The sequence below is a fragment of the Emydura macquarii genome, unplaced genomic scaffold, assembly GCF_026122565.2.
Source record: "Emydura macquarii macquarii isolate MOO-44397 ecotype Brisbane River unplaced genomic scaffold, CSIRO-AGI_Emac_v2 contig_1253, whole genome shotgun sequence".
Lineage (NCBI taxonomy): Eukaryota > Metazoa > Chordata > Testudines > Chelidae > Emydura > Emydura macquarii.
In genome coordinates, this window is record NW_027131390.1 from 66,786,944 (window position 1) to 66,805,938 (window position 18,995).

Consider the following 18,995-nt stretch of genomic DNA (forward strand, 5'->3'; position numbering starts at 1 on the left):
CTACCTACGGTTGACCCAAACCCCACTGCAACACGCTCCTGTCCTGATATGGCCTCTGTGCTGGGGTTTATGGTGAGGCTCTTGTAGAGCTGCATAAACTGCCTTGTGGAAAGCCTATGCCAGCGGGAATTCTCCTTTGGCATATCCAGGACTCTATTGACTCTCTAAAGTTGTCACAAAATCATGAGTAACCAGTAGTAGAGCGGAGAATCCTTTCCATTGTTTCTGGGATTTCTCTACCATTTACAAAGAACAACAGTGAAGAAAGAAGGATGGATGGTTTGTGGTTAAGGCAGTAGAGACCTGAGTTTGATTCCTGGTTCTAAAACAAACTTCCTGTGTGATATTGGGCAAGTCACTTTATTTTTTGTGACTCTGTTTCCCACCCATAAAATGGGGAATAAAAGTAATTTTTCTCCCACCTTTGTCTGTCTAGTTTATTTAGATTGTGGGGCAGATTGTCTCTGTGTGTTTGTACATCACATAACCCAGTGGGGTGCTGACCTCATTTGTGGTTTTTAGAAACTACAATACTACTACTAAATATTATTTTATTTATCTACAATGCTAAAGACATTCTCCTGCTTTCTCTAAAACATTGCATCCTGTTTAACCCAGCCTTAAAATTCCAATTGACTAGCCAAATCTGGGAAGGGTTATCATGTTATCTTAAACCATGCAGCAGAGGAGAAGACTGACAACCTCATGATGAGTTGCCTCATGGATTTACCAGGACTCAGACACTGACAATGTTGTGAAAGGGCCAGTAAACATAGTAATGCTAAGGTATGGGGGGCTTGCTAGTTCTTCTTTGTTTGAGGGGCTCATGGTGCTATTTTGTTTGCTTCACAAAAATGCTGAAACCAAGAGAGCATTCCCCATGATGTGAGAGATAAATGGCTGATCTCTGGAAAAACATCCAACTTTCTCTGATGATTAAAATGAATGAAGATCAGATTTATTTTGAGGCTTTGCCCCCAAAAGGCATTCTTGAGAGAGCAAGGAAAGCAACAGCTGCTGACACATTTAGCAACACAACGATAAAACCATGAATATCCTTGTGTGGAGTAATTGGTACTGTTTTGTCTGTCTTTTTGTTCCGTTACAACAAATAAGGTTTAATAAAGATATACAAGTAAATATGAGTTTGTGTGGTGTCTGTAGAGTATGTGATGCAGTATTACAGTATGCATGAAAGAGGTTCCATTTGATTTAGAGGTTAAATATTGTCCAATTTAGAAGCAGAGATCTGTCACACACATACATACATGATAACATGGAGGGGAAGGATAAAGATGCATCCTTAACACTTGGAATGTCTGGTTACCTCGGAGTCTACATCCCAGTTCCTGTATTTATTTTTATTTTGGTTATGCCTAAGGACCCTAGCCAAGATCAAGACCTTATTGTGCTAGGTGCACACAAAAACACCTTCATGGTCCACACTTTAATAGCTCTCCTTTTGGATAAATGGTTATATTCAGAAATTCCAGTTTGCATTCCAAGGCCCCACTCCTGCACCCAGATGGAGGGATCCATACATCCAGATGATTCTCAGTGAAGGATTGGTGTATATCTGCTGAGTAACTAAATAACAGTGATATTCTAGTATTGACATGGAGTTAGACAGCCACTGCAGTGGCATACAGAAACATCAATGTAAAGACCAGATACTGTAGCTCTTGTCACAGTTTCAATCCACCTCCACTTTGTGGTCTTCTCCAGGGATGCCCTCTCAGGTCTCAAGCCTCTAGCTATCACCTCTCTTGGGGCATGGACCTGCATCCCTCTCCTTTCTGACTGGGATTTGAGACTGCATCTGCCTGTGATTCTCTTAAGCAGGTCTGACCAAAAGTCCAGTCACTGAGCTTTGCTGTCTCTCTAAGAGCTATAACTACAGAATGCCAACAGTTACAAATGACTACACAGCAAAGCAGAGTACATTCATTTAAGGATTAAAACATACAAAGAAAGCATATAATGAAATAAAAAGGTCTAAATGCACACTAAACATACCAGAAGTCCCCCATCTTCCCCTTAGGGGAGCCTGGCAGGTCAAAGTCCTTCCCAGCCATTCAGCAGGGTTGTCCATTTGCTGAATCAGAAAAGAAGGCCCCTCTGTCAAGTTAATCTCAGTTTTTTATACCAAAAGCCCTTTCTTTGTCTCCTTAGGTCTCTAGTACTAATCTGAATCAATATATGCAAATCACCTCAGGGGGTGGTACTTCTATGGAGCTGTTTACAGTCCAGAGACTGCAGTAATTACCCCTCACTGTTTTTATTTCCTGGAGAAACTGTGATAACCCCTCTTTCCTCCCCCCCATTGAATAAAATAATCCTTAGCCCACACTGATCCATATAACTGTTATACGTTGAATGCAGTAGTCCCCAAAGAGATTGCACACGGTTGCAATATTTGTCACAGCCCTTATTTAAATGAACAATTCCACTGAATGAGTAATCCCAATGGATGTTCATTCTGGTGCAGAGCCTGAGTCCCAACTTTGACCATTTGAAAGTAAACATATGACCGGTCCTCATAATACATTTGACATTTAAAATATTGTGGGCTAGATCGTTGGCTGGTATAAATCAGTATAACTCCAATGAAATCAGTGGAACAACACTGATTTACAGCAGCTGAGGAACTGACCCCATATGTGTAATTATTGGGTAAATAATCATAATAGGTTATTTTTAAAAAAAGCATGTAGAAGAATTGTGGTGAGAGTACTCTACCTAACTGCAAATGACTCAGTAGCTAACGTACTGTCATTGCATTTAATGTTTCTTATTGTGAAGCATTACCAAAACAGTTAAATACTGTCCTTTGTTCACAGCAGGACTCCCACTGATCTCAATGTGAGTTGCACACATGAATCAAAGAAAATATCTGGTCTAACTGATAGATAATATTTCATTATCAGAACCTCCCCAGTTGGAATCAAGGTTCACCACCTGAAAGGAATTTATTTAAATGTCCCAAATACTAGCCAAAAACAAATTGGCACTGTTTTCTGGTCATTCTATCATATTAACTTGGGTGATCAATTTTATAACCTTGAAACAATTTCTGGAATACTGACAAACAAAAAAGGCAAAGGCTTCTAAAGAGCTCTGACAGTCTTGGGAAGCGACAGTGGAAACACAGTGAATCTTCATTGTTCATATTGTATTCCTTAGATCAGTTCTCTGACCAGCAGGCTGGAGGTACTGAGTCAGAGTTTGAGGGTTGAAGAAAAATAATTGTTTGCTTGACCACAGTTACTCCATTTTAGTTTCTTTAAGTGTTCTGCTCTCTGCTGAAATCACCCACCCCCCCTTTTTCCTTTTATCCTTACAGTGATTATCTTGTGCCAGGGTCAGAGAAAGGTTTCCTAGAAGAGGCAAGGAGACACCCCCAACTGGTTTTAATTAGTTACACAGCCTTAAGAGAGAGATCAGGCAACTTTGATAGATAAGTTAAAATCTTCTGTTAACATGTTATCTGTTATGCATACCTTTATAATTAGTAGAAGTAGAAAAGTATAAGCCAATAGTAATAGTAGTAATAATTTGAATGTACCTATAAGCATCAAGAACTTATGCATATGTAATTTCTTTGTCTTGTTTGTATAAATATGCAAAAGAACATGCCTTCGGGGTCTCACGCTGACCACTTGCTGGGAAGTGTTTGACCTCTGCAGAAATAAAGCTTGGAGACTGCCCAACTACTGCGTGGATCTCTTTTCTATCTGGTGCAGAGTAAACGAACCTCATTTGGAATCTTTTTTTTCCAACAGGGTCAGTGACAAGTCTCACAGACAGCCTCTGATTGATGCCATCAGCAGTGACAGTGGGTTTTCTAGTATGGTGGTAAAAATCAGTGGGGAGATAGACTTGGCTAGCAATGGCACACGGCTGCTAACTCATCACTGCCAAGTCAGGCAAGATTTTATCCAATCACTTCAATATGATGGACAGCAGCAATACTGCAGGGGTCCTTTTCTTAGTGTAGGTTGAGAGCAGCTAAAGTGGTGGTACATTAAACTTGTCTGACCTGCAAAAAGAAAATGGGTTAGGGTAGGAAAGTTCACATTGCAGAGAAATGCACTAGACCTAATCAGCCTTTTATCTTAACTAATTGATCTCTTGTTATTTTTCCCATTTGGTTTCCTATCTGTAGTTTTAATACTTCATCCAAAAGGACTGTACAGTAGGTTATAGTAAGAAAGTTCTCTCAAAAACTATACAGTGGGTCTTTTGCTTTGGATAGCTATTTTAAACCACCTAGATTAATGCACACACATGACAGACACATTGATTTCCAACTGTTATAATGTTTCATGATAGGCAATAATAAAATTAGACCTTGGTTTTATGTAGCTTGATGTGTGTATATAGTCTGAGTTGGAAAATGAAAAGCTTTGAAATTATTATTCATATAACTATCTAGAGTTTTGGACTCCATGGTACAAATGCAGTTTGAACTTTAACATTGTCCTGATTTTTTTTCCCAATTAGCTATTCAAAGTTCATTGTTATTAATACCAAGAAATAAGTCAGTAATATTGCAGTGAAATCTTTGCTTTTCCCCTCCCAAAATAATCATGTAGAAAAATATTTGTTAAAGTCAAATTTTGAAGGTGATATAGCATGTAATTTTTCTCCTATTTGCCTTGCTCCTAAATTCATTTTTATAGCTTGTGTTAGAAAAGACAAATGTATACTTAGCATTCACCATTGAAGGAATGGACAAAGTTCTAAACGCTGAAGCCTGAAATCTCTAGTGGAATATCATAACAGTTGAAAGATTAGGTTTCTGTACCTCTTCCTTAGCCACTTCTCAAATGTATCTTCTCCTGTCAAAAAAAAAAATCCATTGCTGAATGTTAAAAAGCATTTCTTTTTGTGTTTCAGTATCTCTTTCTTCAATGTTTGCTATCCTTTACCGGCAATTTTGCCATCCTACTGTTGCACATTATTGGGAATGAAAATCATCTGAATTCATGCAAGTCAGCCATGCTTTTGTTTCCCATTTTTTTCTCTTGTCACTCATCACTTTGTATGCCTCATAAGCACTGGGGTCAAGAATTGTATGAATATCATGAAGAGCCTACTTCAGTCATTACATTTCTCATAGAATAAATAGTTGAAACATTTGTCAGATGGCTTTTCTTTTTTAGTAGAACTATAGGACGTTAAAGCATAATGTCAGAAAAATCTTGGAGGATTTAGTGTTCAGATGTGATATCACTTTTTCTTCACTATTAAACACATCTTTAGGCTAGTTTTGACAAGCTTGTAAGATTTCTGACTCTCTGGAGAATTCATCAAAGACGTAAACAGAACAATATTTGTATGCAGCTAAGAATGTTCAGTCTAAAAATGTTATACAGAAATCAATCATCCATTAGGAATTAAACAAAAAACTCTGACAAAATCATTAGGGCACTGCAAAGCATTAGTACTTGTAATAAATTACATTCAAACAATGAGAAACATCAAACCTCTATTACTGTGGCTAATTCAGATTGTGGACTGCAAAGATCCAGGAATATTAAATCTCAGTTAATGTTATTAACTAAGAATATGGTCTGCTACATGAACAGGCCACTGGTTTCCTCTCATGACTATCATTTACTATTGCTTATTCTTTATAGTGAAGCGCCATGCTTATTTTAGCAGCAAAATACTTTTCAGAGCACTTGCATAGCCATATGGTGACCCTAACAAATAATCAGATATGAGATCCTTCATAATTACTGCCTTCTGCCTCAGGTGGAGGATTTCATGTGGACATTTTAAAAGCAGTGTATATGAGTGCTGTTTTGCAACTATTACCTTTATCAAACTCAGGATAATCTGATAGATGTGCGGGGGGGAATCAATTTCACAAAGGATTTAAAGGTGAACAAATGCTATACACTTTTCTGGTCTGCATTTTAAGTTCAGGGACTCTAGGAATCTCTGTAGAAAAAATGAATGCACTGATTTAGCATAGCTTTTAATAAAGTAGTGTTCACAGGTGAAGAAAAAAGTAGTCCCCCCTTAATATACTATTGCTGTATGAACTATAGGGATATCCATTGTTATTCATTTGGGGTACTGCAGTAAGGAGTTACAAAAGACTGAGAAAAAATAATATCCTCATTGAAGCTACAGTGAATCTGGACAAACATTCAATCAATTTATCAAAATGCTTGCAATTCCCACTTCAAAGCAGGTGAAATAAATGGTCCAGAACATTTTAATAAACAAAAACCAAATGCATATTTCATTAGTTCTTGCCAACTCTTTTTCTATTAGTGAAACCCCATTCCACATATGCTACAATGGTGGCCTTTCTATTATAAATTCAAGGATTCATAAAACAGATGGTTGAGACATGAAAAAACAAAACAAACAAACAAAAAAACCCAGCTTGTCCTGTTCTAAGGACCAAAATAAGCATATTAAAAGAATCTAGGAAATGGCTGTATAAGCTAAACCTTCATGGGAGTCAGTTATGATACATCGTATCCTTAAAGTAATGCATAGAAGCCTTTCCTCTGGTGCTATTGATGACTAACATGTAAAGACTTTTTTTCTAGGGAGGGGGGAGCATGAGGAAGGGGCATGTAGTTTTAGTAATTGAGCATCAAGATAGCAATCTGCACATGGAAACAAGAGCTAACTAATAATTATGAACTAGCATACGGTACTTCTCTGACTTAAGATTTATATAGCATTTTAAAAATACCAAAATAGGTTTGAGCATTTGTCAGGGAGAACTGAACATTTGGAAAAGAAGATCATGAAGAAAGTGGCAAATGAACAATAAACATTCTCCTAAGTTGTACACTGGGCCATATTCTGATCTCAGTTACGCTGAATAAATGTACAGTGATTCCATTGATTTTTGTGCTGTAGGGAAGATGATGTTAGTGACATTTTAAGGTTGAAAACATATGTCCTATACTATAAACATTTTTCTTATAGAATAGATCATAGAATCATAGAGTTGGAACACCACCTCTCCAGGTAAACCTTTCCAGTGCTTCACCACCCTCGTAGTGAACATTTTTTTCCTAATGTCCAACCTAGACCTCCCCCACTGCAACTTGAGACCATTGCTCCTTGTTCTGTCATCTGCCACCACTGAGAACAGCCTAGCTCCATCCTCCCTGGAACCCCCTTTTAGGTAGTTAAAGGCTGCTATCAAATCCCCACTCATTCTTCTCTTCTGCAGACTAAACAAGCCTATTTCCCTCAGCCTCTCCTCATAAGTCTTGTGCTCCAGCCCCGTAATCATTTTTGTTGCCCTCCGCTGGACTCTCTCCAACTTCTCCACATCCTTTTTGTAGTGGGGGGCCCAAAACTGGACACAATACTCCAAATGTGGCCTCACCAATGCCAAATAGAGGGGAATATTGTGTGGTAGTTACTCAGAAATGCAGGATAGATTAAGAATACCAAAAAGGGACAGAATCACCAGCTTCATGACGAAGAAATATCTTCTTCAGCACTCCATTCTCTATCATCTTCTTTCATCCAGATGTTCTTCTGGATCATCCTTTTGCAAAAAGTAAATGAGACACTGTTCACTGTGATTATTAAATGACAGCAATATATAGATTAGTAGTACCCAGACCTTTGAGAATCTGCAAACTTGAACTGGAAATCTCATGAGAACAAGCTTCTTCACTAGATTTGCAGTACTATTTGCTTTGGGTAGAGCAAACAAAAATCCCTAAGAGCCTTCTCGCACTTCTGCTTTTGGTTCTAGCTGTACCATAAAAATGAAATGATTAGGAAAGAAGAAATAAGTTCACCACAGCAGGTTCCATTTGGGGTAATGACTTGGTTTGTTCTTGGTATAAGCAAACTAGTTAATCCATTCTTATTACACGTTGCATAAATATGTGTATATTGAATTGCCCCCCTTCCCTCCCTTTATACTGCAATATTCGATGAAATCAGGAACATAGTATAATGGTATTTTACAAGTAGTTGTGATAAAGATTATGTAGTTTTTGGAATGTAGTTCTGGATTTTATAATGTGAGACAGCCTAAGATATACTCATTACTTTATAAAAATTTAAAGTGTATTGGCTAGTGTACTTAATTGGTTCCATGGTCTAGGGAGAGAGATCGGGTTGTCCTTTTGATGAGATGTAGATTTTCAGAGACCCAATGTCTGCAAAGAGTCCTATTTATATATGCTGCTTAGTTAAATCACTTTTTGAAGCACAGAAGATTATTCCCCATTTAAATATGACCCATAATCACTTAGCATAAAATTTACTCAAAGGACACATGAGATTTGCCAGCTTAAAACAGTTCTTGAGTGCTAATTTCCAATGACTGAGAGTGGGGCCTGGCACTGGATATTGAAGGATTCCAAATTTATTTCCTTAGCAATTAAGAAGAATCAATTAACTGCCTCCAAATCCCTTTCATGCAATTCAGTTGTACAATCAATGCCTACTAGCATTAATAATAAAGGTTGTGGATCCCCTCCAATCAGATTAACATAACATTTCTAGATTTAAGTCCAGAAAGCATGTCAGTATTTTGATGGTAATTGTTAGAGAATAGTAGAATGTATGACTCAGATAATATTGCATGTATACAACCAGTTGTAAATGATTTTTCAAGACACTTGAGAAGTATATGTGCATCCTGGGGATAAGAGGTCCTGGCCATGAGAGGTAAAAGGTATGATCCTTTGAAGTCAATGAAAAGACTCATTGGTTTCAAAAGGCATTGATTCAGGCCCATAGCTCTCAGACTATGACAGTTTATTGTTGCCAGCAAGCATAATGCATGCACACGGAGACATATTTTAGGTGGTGCTGGCACAGCATCACCACTTATAGTTAAGGTGTTTTCCAACACTTCCCATTATAAGACTGTGTTTTCAATTGCTCATAAGTTTGCCACACTAATCATTCAGATGTGTTTTTTCATGCCAGATGTCTGCCTCAGGCTGCATTTTTTTGGAAAGTTTAAGCTCAAATGATTCAGTCATTTCTGAGAATGAGATGAGGGGAAAATACTTTGTTTTACCCATGTTAAATAAAAAAAAATCTTACAGCTGTTCCATCAAAAAGCTCTAATGCCTCTACGCTTTGGAGCAGAGGCTTGAAGTTTGATAATTGTATGTGTGTTGGGGAATCAGCTTAGTGTCTGGAATATACCTTTTGCTATTCCTGAGTAAATGTGCCCAAATTTGGCCAAGTTCTAAGCCTCTGGAAAATCTCAGTTCCCACATGCTCTGTAGAGACTTGGTAGGGTTTGGCAGCTAAATTCTTTAAAGATTCCAGCTACACTAAGCATGTACCATCCCAGGACTGGAGGCCACTGCAATGCCGAGTATGGGAACTGGGAGTAGAGTGACTGTCTTTCATGTGCACTCAAAGCTCTCCATGCTGATGCCAAGTATGGAGAAAGAGGAAGCACCCTGACTGGCACCCAGAGGGAGGGAAGAATAGGGGAAGAGATGCAGGACAGATGGAGACAGGTGCCTGGGGACAAGAGAGGTTAGAAATAGGAGGAGATTCCAGGAGGTGAGAGGTGGCACAGGAGCAGAGGAGATCAGGAGATGAAGGGGTGGGGATAGGAACAAGATGGGGGAGCGGAACAGGGGATATCAAGTTCAATAGGACTATGGGACATGGGCAGGAGCAGAGGGAGGATAAGAGCAAAAAAAGAGAGGGAGTGGTTGAAAGAACAGAGCTAGGAGGATCTGCATATGCTGAGCTCTTCCCTCATGCTTTTTAAAAACCCACAAATCTGGGTTTCTTCACCACTCACGTGCCTCTGAAGGAAGTGGTTGGCTGCTTTCGTTGGACTCCAGAAACCTGCTTTCAATTTCCTGCTCTGCCACAGACTTGTGTGGCCTTGGACAAGTCACCTAAAGGAAAATCCTCAGCTGGTGTAAAATACCATAGCTCCGCTGAAATCAAAGGAGACACAGTTGAGGATCTGCCACACAGCCTGTCTGTGCTTCTAGTTCTCAGGTGTAAAATGGGGATAATAGTACAGCCCTACCTCAGAGGGATCATGTGAAGTTAAAAATACTAAAAGATTGTGAGCAGTTCTGACACTATAGTGATGGGAGCTATAAAAATACCTTAGATGATTTTTAGCAATCCTAAATGAAATGTATCATGAAGTTCATCTCCCATCAATAGCATTCCCTCAAGCAATGCCCTTGAATGTGTAATTAGCTAGTTTCAAATATCCCTGGAAAAAAAAATCTCAGAAGCTCTTGCAGTTCTTTCCTTTCCCTCAGGGACTGGTCTCTGCATTTTATTTCAGGGATCTGCGGCCTCTCAGGGTGAAGATTCCTTTTTAAACATGCTTCAGGGCTAGTTTCTTCATGGTTTTCTTCCTTTCTCTGTCGGCTGTGCTGCTGTACCTGTAGTGCTTGAAGCACTAGCTCATATAATGTAGAACCAGAACTCCTCTGCTAGGATCTCACTTCTAGTTTAATGTCCCTTGGGACCTGGAAGATTTGAAGCACTCAGCTCAGAAATCAGAGGATTCCCCCACCCCAGCCCGCAGAACATAGAAAGTGGTCTACCAGCTAGGAAACAAAATTCATTCACACAGGTGAAGGGTGTGCCTTATGGACCATGTGCTGGGAAAGAACTGGGGTACAGAAACACTGCTTGTACTAAAATTCCCTTTCTCTCTCTCTGGTATGATGGTTATCTTTCTTGTAATGGAAGAGAAAATAGTTTTCCCCTCACCGACACTTGGGTGTTTTCACCACCAGTTTAGCGGGACCATTCCTGAGAGCTACTGTTAAGTCTAGCTATTTATCAGGAAGTTTGAGAAAACATGACTTTTGCCATGTCAAAAATGCCAAAATACAATTTCAGATTGTTTTCAAATGAAAAATTCACCAGGTAGGGAATAAGATGGGAAGGTAAACAGCCTGCTTATTCCTCATCACCATCAACTTAGACACAGAGCTTGCTGCACATTTGTTAAAAGACCATTCTCAGGCTCTATTATGTGTGTACATTGATTCTCCGCTGCACTGCATTGAGTCTGCACTCACATATTTCCACTGTCTTTCAGTCCTCTGAGTCTGCTTTGTAGTGTTTAGAGAATTGCATAACTTGAACCTTTGTATAACATAACAACCGATTCCAACCAGCTCTTGCCAGTGCCTCTTAAAGCTACAGTTCCCCACACTGCAGCTCTCCATCTCACTTCAGAATCTGCACAGGATCCACATGGCATCTGCACACTCTGTTTCTCAGCCCTGCTTGTGACTCTGTACTAGATAATACTATAGAAGCTCATCTTAAATATCTGTGACTTAAAAAAAAAAAAGGCAAACATCACCCATTCTGTGACCATCTGTGACAGCATGACAAACAACCATTCTCAGCAATGCCTCAATTTCTTCGGACAGCTGTAAGTAGCTAACCAGTTGGTTTCTTCTAGATCAGTGCTGAAGTTTCTTTTCCAATCCACAAGTTATTGTTTGAACATTTTCAGTAAAGAGTAGAATCTGAAGTAACTGAGACTAGTTATTGAAAATAGCAGCAGAAGGACAATGGAGAAAACTTTAAGTACAAAGTATGGTTATAGTAGATATAAAATTAATTGCATTCCTACAATATATTATATTTTTGCTTAATGTACTCAAACAGTAGAAATTAATTTGTTTTGCAAACAGACTTGGATCTTGCTAATCTCTTTAGTGGTTCAGTCTTTAAAGAATTTATTTTCCATGTCTGGTTCCAATTGTGCAAGGCCTAAAATTGGAAGAATTAAACAAATTTTCTATCCCTACAGTACAGAATCTCTGATTTGATGCCAGTTCCACAAAGTTACTATTAGAACTGGACTAGGTTTCACTACTGCAGGTAATTTTTGTTTTAGGCAGGTGGGTAAAGTGGTGGGTAGTTTGATAGACGGCGTATCATTTCTTGTTCAATGGTATGCCAAGTAGGGCTACTGTTTATTCATGAATTGAATGGATTCTATTCCCAGACTGTGTGGTGAAGCAGATATAGTATGTAGCTTCCAATCTGGCAAGGTGAGATCACCTTTTTCTTTGCCAGTTGCTTTATAAGATGGCTGATTCATAGTGTTGTTGCTTTTTATTCTCCATAAAACAGTGCCAAATATGTCTTCTCTTTCCTCCTATTATATTTTTTCTTACCCCTACATGATTCTTTTCTTGCCTTCTGGGGACTGGGGGACAAGAAGGAAGAAAGGATGGATGCTTTTATTTCCACTTTCAATTTTTTTTCATTTTTTTACTATTTCTTCCCTATCTCTGTGCAAACACCTTGCCCCATAAATCTTTGGATCCTAAAAAGCAGGTTTCTTGAGTCCCATGAAAGCAGCCAACCACCTTCTTCAGAGGCACTTGAGTGGCGAAGAAACCCAGATTTGGGGGTTTAAAAAAGCATGAGGGAAGACTCAGACTTCAGTATATACAGTTCACCTCTGCCTCTTACTGTCCCCATTATTTTACTCCTAGGCTACGGCTACACTGACGGCGGCAAAGTCGCTGCCGTCAGATCGATTTCTCTGGATCAACTGAGTGGTCAGTGAAGACCCGCTCAGTCGATCCAGAAATTGACATACTAAGACCACATTCACAAGTGGCGTAGTGCTGCGTCGATGGGAATGCGGTTCCCATCGGCGCAGTGCAGTGAAGACGGTGCGCAGAAGAGGAGCAGAGAAGTCGACAGAAATTACGCAAGTTTTTTGCGTAGCTTGCGAAACTCCCGTCGACTGCTGCCGAATCTCGGAGGTAAGTGTAGACAGGGACCTACTGTTGCCATTGTCTCTCATTTCATTATGTCAGTGTTGTCACTGTGTGTGAAGAAGCACAGAGTGGTAGAAGGGATGCCTTTTGCATTTGGCATTTATGAAATGAGTTTGGTAGTCTCAGTTCAGTTCCTAGTAGACTAATGCCCACATTTGCAGAGATAACCACTATTAAACCATTAGTTCTCATTAAATTTGCATGCCACTGGCAATTTCAAAATAGAGGTCTAGGACTGAGTAGGCCAAGAGGGACTTTTTCAGCTCTAGAAATGTCCCTTGAAGTCTGGGCAGAGACATGGAGGTGGAGAAATGTGTAAGGAAGCTTGCATTTTTTTGGCCTTTTCTGTAAAATTTCCGTGGAGAAATAGACACATACAATCTCTAGTTCTGTTTAATGGGGGGTATTCACAAACACACAACCATCCCACAAACATAAGATTGTACAGAGAATTTGAATTAAAGCAATTGCATTTGCAATTCATTTTTTTTTCTTAGTACAGTTGAACAGCTCTTCCTGACACACCATAAGAATGGGAAGTCCAAAATGTGGAAGGATGAAGGAACCAAGAGTGCCATTATAACTGTCCTGTACCAAATGATTTGTAATTATTCATAAATAAGAATGAGATAAAAAAGAAAAAAGAGCTAAGGATGAACACGATGTAGGGCCATACATGATTTGTAGAAAAACATACTTTCAAGTTCCATAATGGATTGGTTGATTTATTTTGTTCCTCCCTCTTCAGAAAGGGTTACCTCAGCAATTGATACATAACATCACACATCCCCTCATATTTCAGAGATGTACAGAGCAGATTTTAAGGGAAACATTAATTTGAAAAAAAATATTTTTACATTTTAAGTAAAATACAGTACTGTATGTTACTGCATTGTATGTGAGAGAGCTACATGGTGGGTCAGTCATTCAGTTTATTACATGTTATTGGGGAATGAGAAAAATGTATTGGGTCTATTTAACTTTTTAATCATACAGGAGTATTTTTGGTTCTATTTGTAATTCTGGAACATCCACTGGGAAAAATCTGAAGCTCTAGGGTTAGATTCTGAACCACTGAAGTCAGTGTAGCTTTGAATATTTACTCCAACTGAGAATCTGGCCCCTAATACAACAGGAAGGCAAAATAGTCTTTGGGTTAGATGATGAGACCGGGAATCAAGAGACTTGTGTTCTGTTCCTATCCCTGCCAAAGTAGCAGTGTGTGACCAAGATCAACTTACTTAATCACTTTTTCTATATTTCTCTATTTGGAAAATGGGGATAATACTTGCCTGCTTTCTTAGAGTATTTCAAAATCCTGCATAAATGAAAAGTACTGTATTTTTACAGTAAGTTCTCATTCTGACAATAACATGAGTCCCTTTTAGGATCCAAAGATTTATGGGGCACGGTGTTTCCATAGAGTTCCTAAGACTTTATAATGTATTGTTAGCAGAAGATAAGTTTGAATCTGACTCAGTGTATGTATTATGCCATGCTTGTAAGCATGGTGAGAATGAAAGCATGTAAGGGTGCTCTGCTGCAGCCCTTTTGCTTCAGGTGCCCTCTAGCTCACAAAGGACTTGAAGACCCTCTGCTGTAGCTGTTGTCAGTGCAGTTTATTTACAGTGTATTTGTGTATCCACCATCTTCATACAGTGCTTGGCTATGGCTAACAGTCCCTGAGGCTTCTCTGTGCCCTATGAAGAGGTAGATTCACAGCATAGCACCTGCCTCCCCTTTCTTTCCTCTGGCTTGGCAGTTGCCTCCTATCTGCTAATCAGTACAAGCAACTTCTCAGCCTAGTTGGTGGACAGCTGTCTGCCATTCCCTAATCAGGTGCAGGTCCTCCTAACCAGCTCTAATGCATCTTACTTAGCTGGGGCTGGCATGACAGAGGGCTGGCTAGGGAGTTACTATTTGGTTCTGGGATGTGGGCGTGTGCAAGCCTAAGGGGAGGGGCTACGGAGCCCAGGACTCAACTGATTACTGGGGGGCAACAAATGGGGAAAAAAAGGAATGGGGGTGAAGGTCAACAGGTTAAATGGAGGGAACCTGAGGAGGACACTGAGCAGAGAAACCCAGACAGCTCCCACTGCTCCTCAAAAGTGGCTAAGGAATCAGCAGATGCAGCCCAGAGGAACTCTGCCTGAATATGTGATTGGACAGAGGAACGGAAATAGGCCCTATAGTTGTAGAGCACTGCCTCTGGCTAGGGAGTTTCTGGCGAGCGCTCTGTCACAGAGCAGTTTACAGTTTGGACTGAGAGCAATGGAGAGTGAAGCTACCTCTTATTTTTAAAGCATGCACTGCACAAGTAACAACAGAACAAGCTTTAGCCATCCTGCAAATGTGAGCTTGTGGAACCTTTCCTGAAGCAGGAGAGAGAAGTTAGAGCACATCTGCTGCTACTTTCAAGAAGATTACTAACTAGTGCCTTAACAGGAGAGCAGTGCCTGGCAGAAAGCCACATACTGTGGCAAGCATTGATCTTGCTAGAAAACCTAAGAGTATACTCACTCATGTAGGAGGTTTGTTATTCCATCTGGATATACGGGAGAAGGGAATGGCTCTGCAGAGGGGGAGCACCTATGGTGTGGGTTAAGAAATCCTTAGAGAACAGCCCAGGAGCAAGCCAAGCCTTGGGAAATAGATGGGGATGGGGTTTTATTTTATTTTGAGCCCCCTCTTTGAATAAAACCAAATCCCAGGAAAGGAATAAGTTATGATCTGCTAAAGCTTTTGTGTTATGTTTTAGAGCAGGGTGCTCACATGCTACATAGGATGGTTTTTGTGATGTGGAGACCTAGTAAATAGCTTGAGTGACACTGCAGAATAATTTCATATAAGCTACCAAAAAACTATCACCTAGGAATAATTTTCCATTAATTTTCAGAATGGTGATCTGAAGACAGGGCTGTATACATGCAACTGTTTTGATTTATAGGGGTCGTGACCCATCCATGTCTAGGGTAGATAACCTGAAAATGCTCAGGTCAGAGCAGGCTGCAAAAGGAAAGCAGATTCTTTCACCACTGGTGTGTAACACTGAAGTTAGACTCCCCAACCAGCCACAAACCATGCTTCTGATTCCCCACTCTGGTATCAAGATGCTAGAACCAAAAATACACAACCTCCTTTACTACATTTCAGTCTCTGGCTTGCAATCAGTTACTAGATCCAGGGAACAGAGAAATTATTAAAACTCTATGCTCTTTACCAAAAAGTTCTCCTGAACCCAAAGGGTCAGCCACATTACCAGATCAATATAAGTTTGGATCTTACCAAAATACCATGCTGCCAGACAATTCTTTAGTAACTAAAACTAAAGGTTTGTTATAAAAGGAAAGAAACAAATAGGGTGAGAGGTGTTACATGATTAAAGCAATCAGATACATACAATGTCTTAAAATCCCATATGTATCAGGTTTTCAGTAGAATTATGGAGTTTGCAGGTATGTATAGTTCCTCTACTGTACATCCAGTACCTGGATGGGTCTCAGTCCTTTGTTTCACAACTTCAGTTGCAGATGAGTTGATCAAGAAGTAGAAAGCAGGAATGAAGAATGAAGACAATATAGATGTGTTGTGACTGCCTTTTATAGTAGATTGCCATGTGGTTTGTTTCAAACACAAGCCCTCAGCACATGGCATGGAAAAGCCTCAGAGAGAATCCCCTGACCACAGGGCATGTTTTTACTTATCAGGTGTAGCCCTGGCTTCTCTCCCTGGGCTCCATGTATCTGTGAGTTTCCTTGATGGGCCATTAAGCAGGTTTATTACTGCTGCCATCCTGTCAGGGATGTTGCCCAGAAACACAGCACAAGTTGAAATACAGATATGCCTAACATATTTATAACATACAATACCAAGATGATACATACATATGAGCAATACTATCATATTTAGCAACTTAGAACCTTTCCCATTGTACCTGACATGGCATATCTCATATGAATTATTGTAATTTTGAAGTATTGATGTTCGATAATATCATAAATGGTCCCCCTAATCCAGACACTGTCGGATTCATCTGAATTTTCTTCTGGTTTCAGTTCCTGTGCTTCACACACCTTGAGTTTGAGTTGAAATATTCCCTATCTTGCCCCTGATACCATGCAGCATTCGTGCTTTGCCCATGGTTTCTGATCATTCTCACAGCTCTACTCTGAACTTCCATTACCAGTCTCCTAAATCAGCCAACTGCCCCTTTCCCTCTACAAAGCAAGATTTAAAAGATTCACAGTATATTTACTGAGACTATTTTAGATGCTTTGGAAAAATAGGACAATGGAAGCTGGTGCGTGTGGATCAAGAACAACGGATAAACGTTTGGGGTACATTTACAGAAGTTGTTTTAAGTTTTGCTTTGCTGTGTTCATGAACTTGCTATTTGTGTGTCACTTAGAGTATTGCCTCAGAGCACACAGGATAGGTATCTAGCGCAAAATCACTGAAATTCACTCGGTTTTCACCCTGTAAACTTGTATTTCTTCTGTAGCTTAATATCTCAGAGTAAATAAAATGGACTATTTTAGAAAATAGTTTTTTAACGTAAAAAATAGGTTTGAATGAAACATCATTAAAAGGTTAATACCAATATTTCTTACACTTCAGGAACATACATTTCACTGTTCATGTCGCCTTCACATTCTAATCCTGATTTCCAGCTGATGAATAAACAGACTGAAGATTATCACACAGTGTACATTCATGTGTAAAATGAAATTCCTATTAAAGTTCATTGCTTCAAATGAAATATGCTTTGTAACATTTCCTGTAGAGATCCCTGCTGAGTTCTGCCATGATATGCTGCAATCCAGGCTGTCCTCTCTCATCCTTCTGCTTAGCAGAAGAATGCGATATTTTTTGGTGATGCTTTGTAAAGTTTTGACAGAAGATGCCAACAATGTGTGCATTATTCAACATTTTGATTGGAAAGCAATGGGAAATGGTCTTGGGAAATCAGTGACATTTCTTTAAAAAATATTTTTAAAAAAATATTTGTTTAGTCCTTTAATTACATTAGTGTGATATTAGTTCCCCATTGTCTCTGATTAAAGTTTGTGTATTTATCTGCACATGTATACAAATGGTGTGAAACCTTCATCCCTGTTCCAGCCTCCAGGGGAAAGGGCTGGAGTTTAATAAAAGGCTTTAAAAGCTAGGGCCACAATCCACAAGCAGAAGAACTGAGGAAGACTGACATCAGCTGTCCACCGAGGGCCCCCTTGCCAGCTTCGGCTCAGTTAGTGCAAGAAATTGGGAAACTGTGTTATTGCTTAGGAATATTCTGTATGACTTGATTTCCCTGCTCAATTTTACATTGCGGCCTGACTGAATGCATAGAGTCAAGTCAAAGGAGGCTGTAAAGAGGAGTTGTTAAGGAATCCTGGAGGGGTAAAACCATGTCATACATTCAGGTACCTGTGTCAAAGGAGTTAAGACAGCAATGGTTGGGCTGTCAATTTGAGGAAGAACCTACCCAGCTGGCACCATCCAAATTAAGCTGTTTTTCCCTTCTCATGTCTAGGGCAGAAATTAAAAGTCCCTGTAGGGTTAAAATGGTGTCCCTGGAAGAAAGGGAAGGGTGAAATTGTTAGCTCACGTGGAATATTACAGAGAGAAACAGAGTTAGCATGCAGCTAGGCTCCGGGCAGAGAGGTTGACTTGAGAGCCAAGCTGTTAAGTGCTGCCTAGAGGAAACAGGGGACACCAAGGCTAAGTCATGTCTCCCAAGGGGCATTAGGGGAATGGCAAGCTCAGGTAAGAAAATATGCACATAGGTCTCATTGTTATTTTTAAATCTACTTCTCTCAGCTGTGTGTACCATTTGGGCAAAATAAATCATGGTTGGTTTTGGAAAAACTGCTCCTGTTTCATTGCATACCGTTACTGACCACAGCTGTCCGCATTCCTGACAGATTTGGAGGGTGTATGCAGGGAGATTAGATGGGAAGGAAGGAAGGAGGAAAGAAAGGAGATACTGGTAGGATCTAGGGGAGATGGTTCATCTTCTAGTGGTTTTATCAGGAGTCTCATGGTATCTGGTGTTTTTGTTATTTCCTCTGCACTTAGAGTCATGTGAATTTCAGCTTTCATTTGTTAAAAGTAAGTCTGTTTCTGGTTCTCAGGGTTGTGAAGAAAAGCTTGAAAATGTGACCCTGTGAAGATTAAAAACCAGAAGGCAAATGCTCCTGCTCCCTGAAATAAAATATTATTTTTAAAATT

General features: G+C 39.6%; 1 long non-coding RNA gene across 1 annotated transcript; it reads left to right on the top strand.

Annotated features, from left to right (window-relative positions):
- Positions 1–18,341: 18,341 nt before the first annotated feature.
- Positions 18,342–18,995, top strand: LOC137154134 (uncharacterized). The gene is made up of 2 exons (XR_010920098.1): positions 18,342–18,530; positions 18,899–18,995. It is a non-coding gene; the product is annotated as an uncharacterized lncRNA (long non-coding RNA).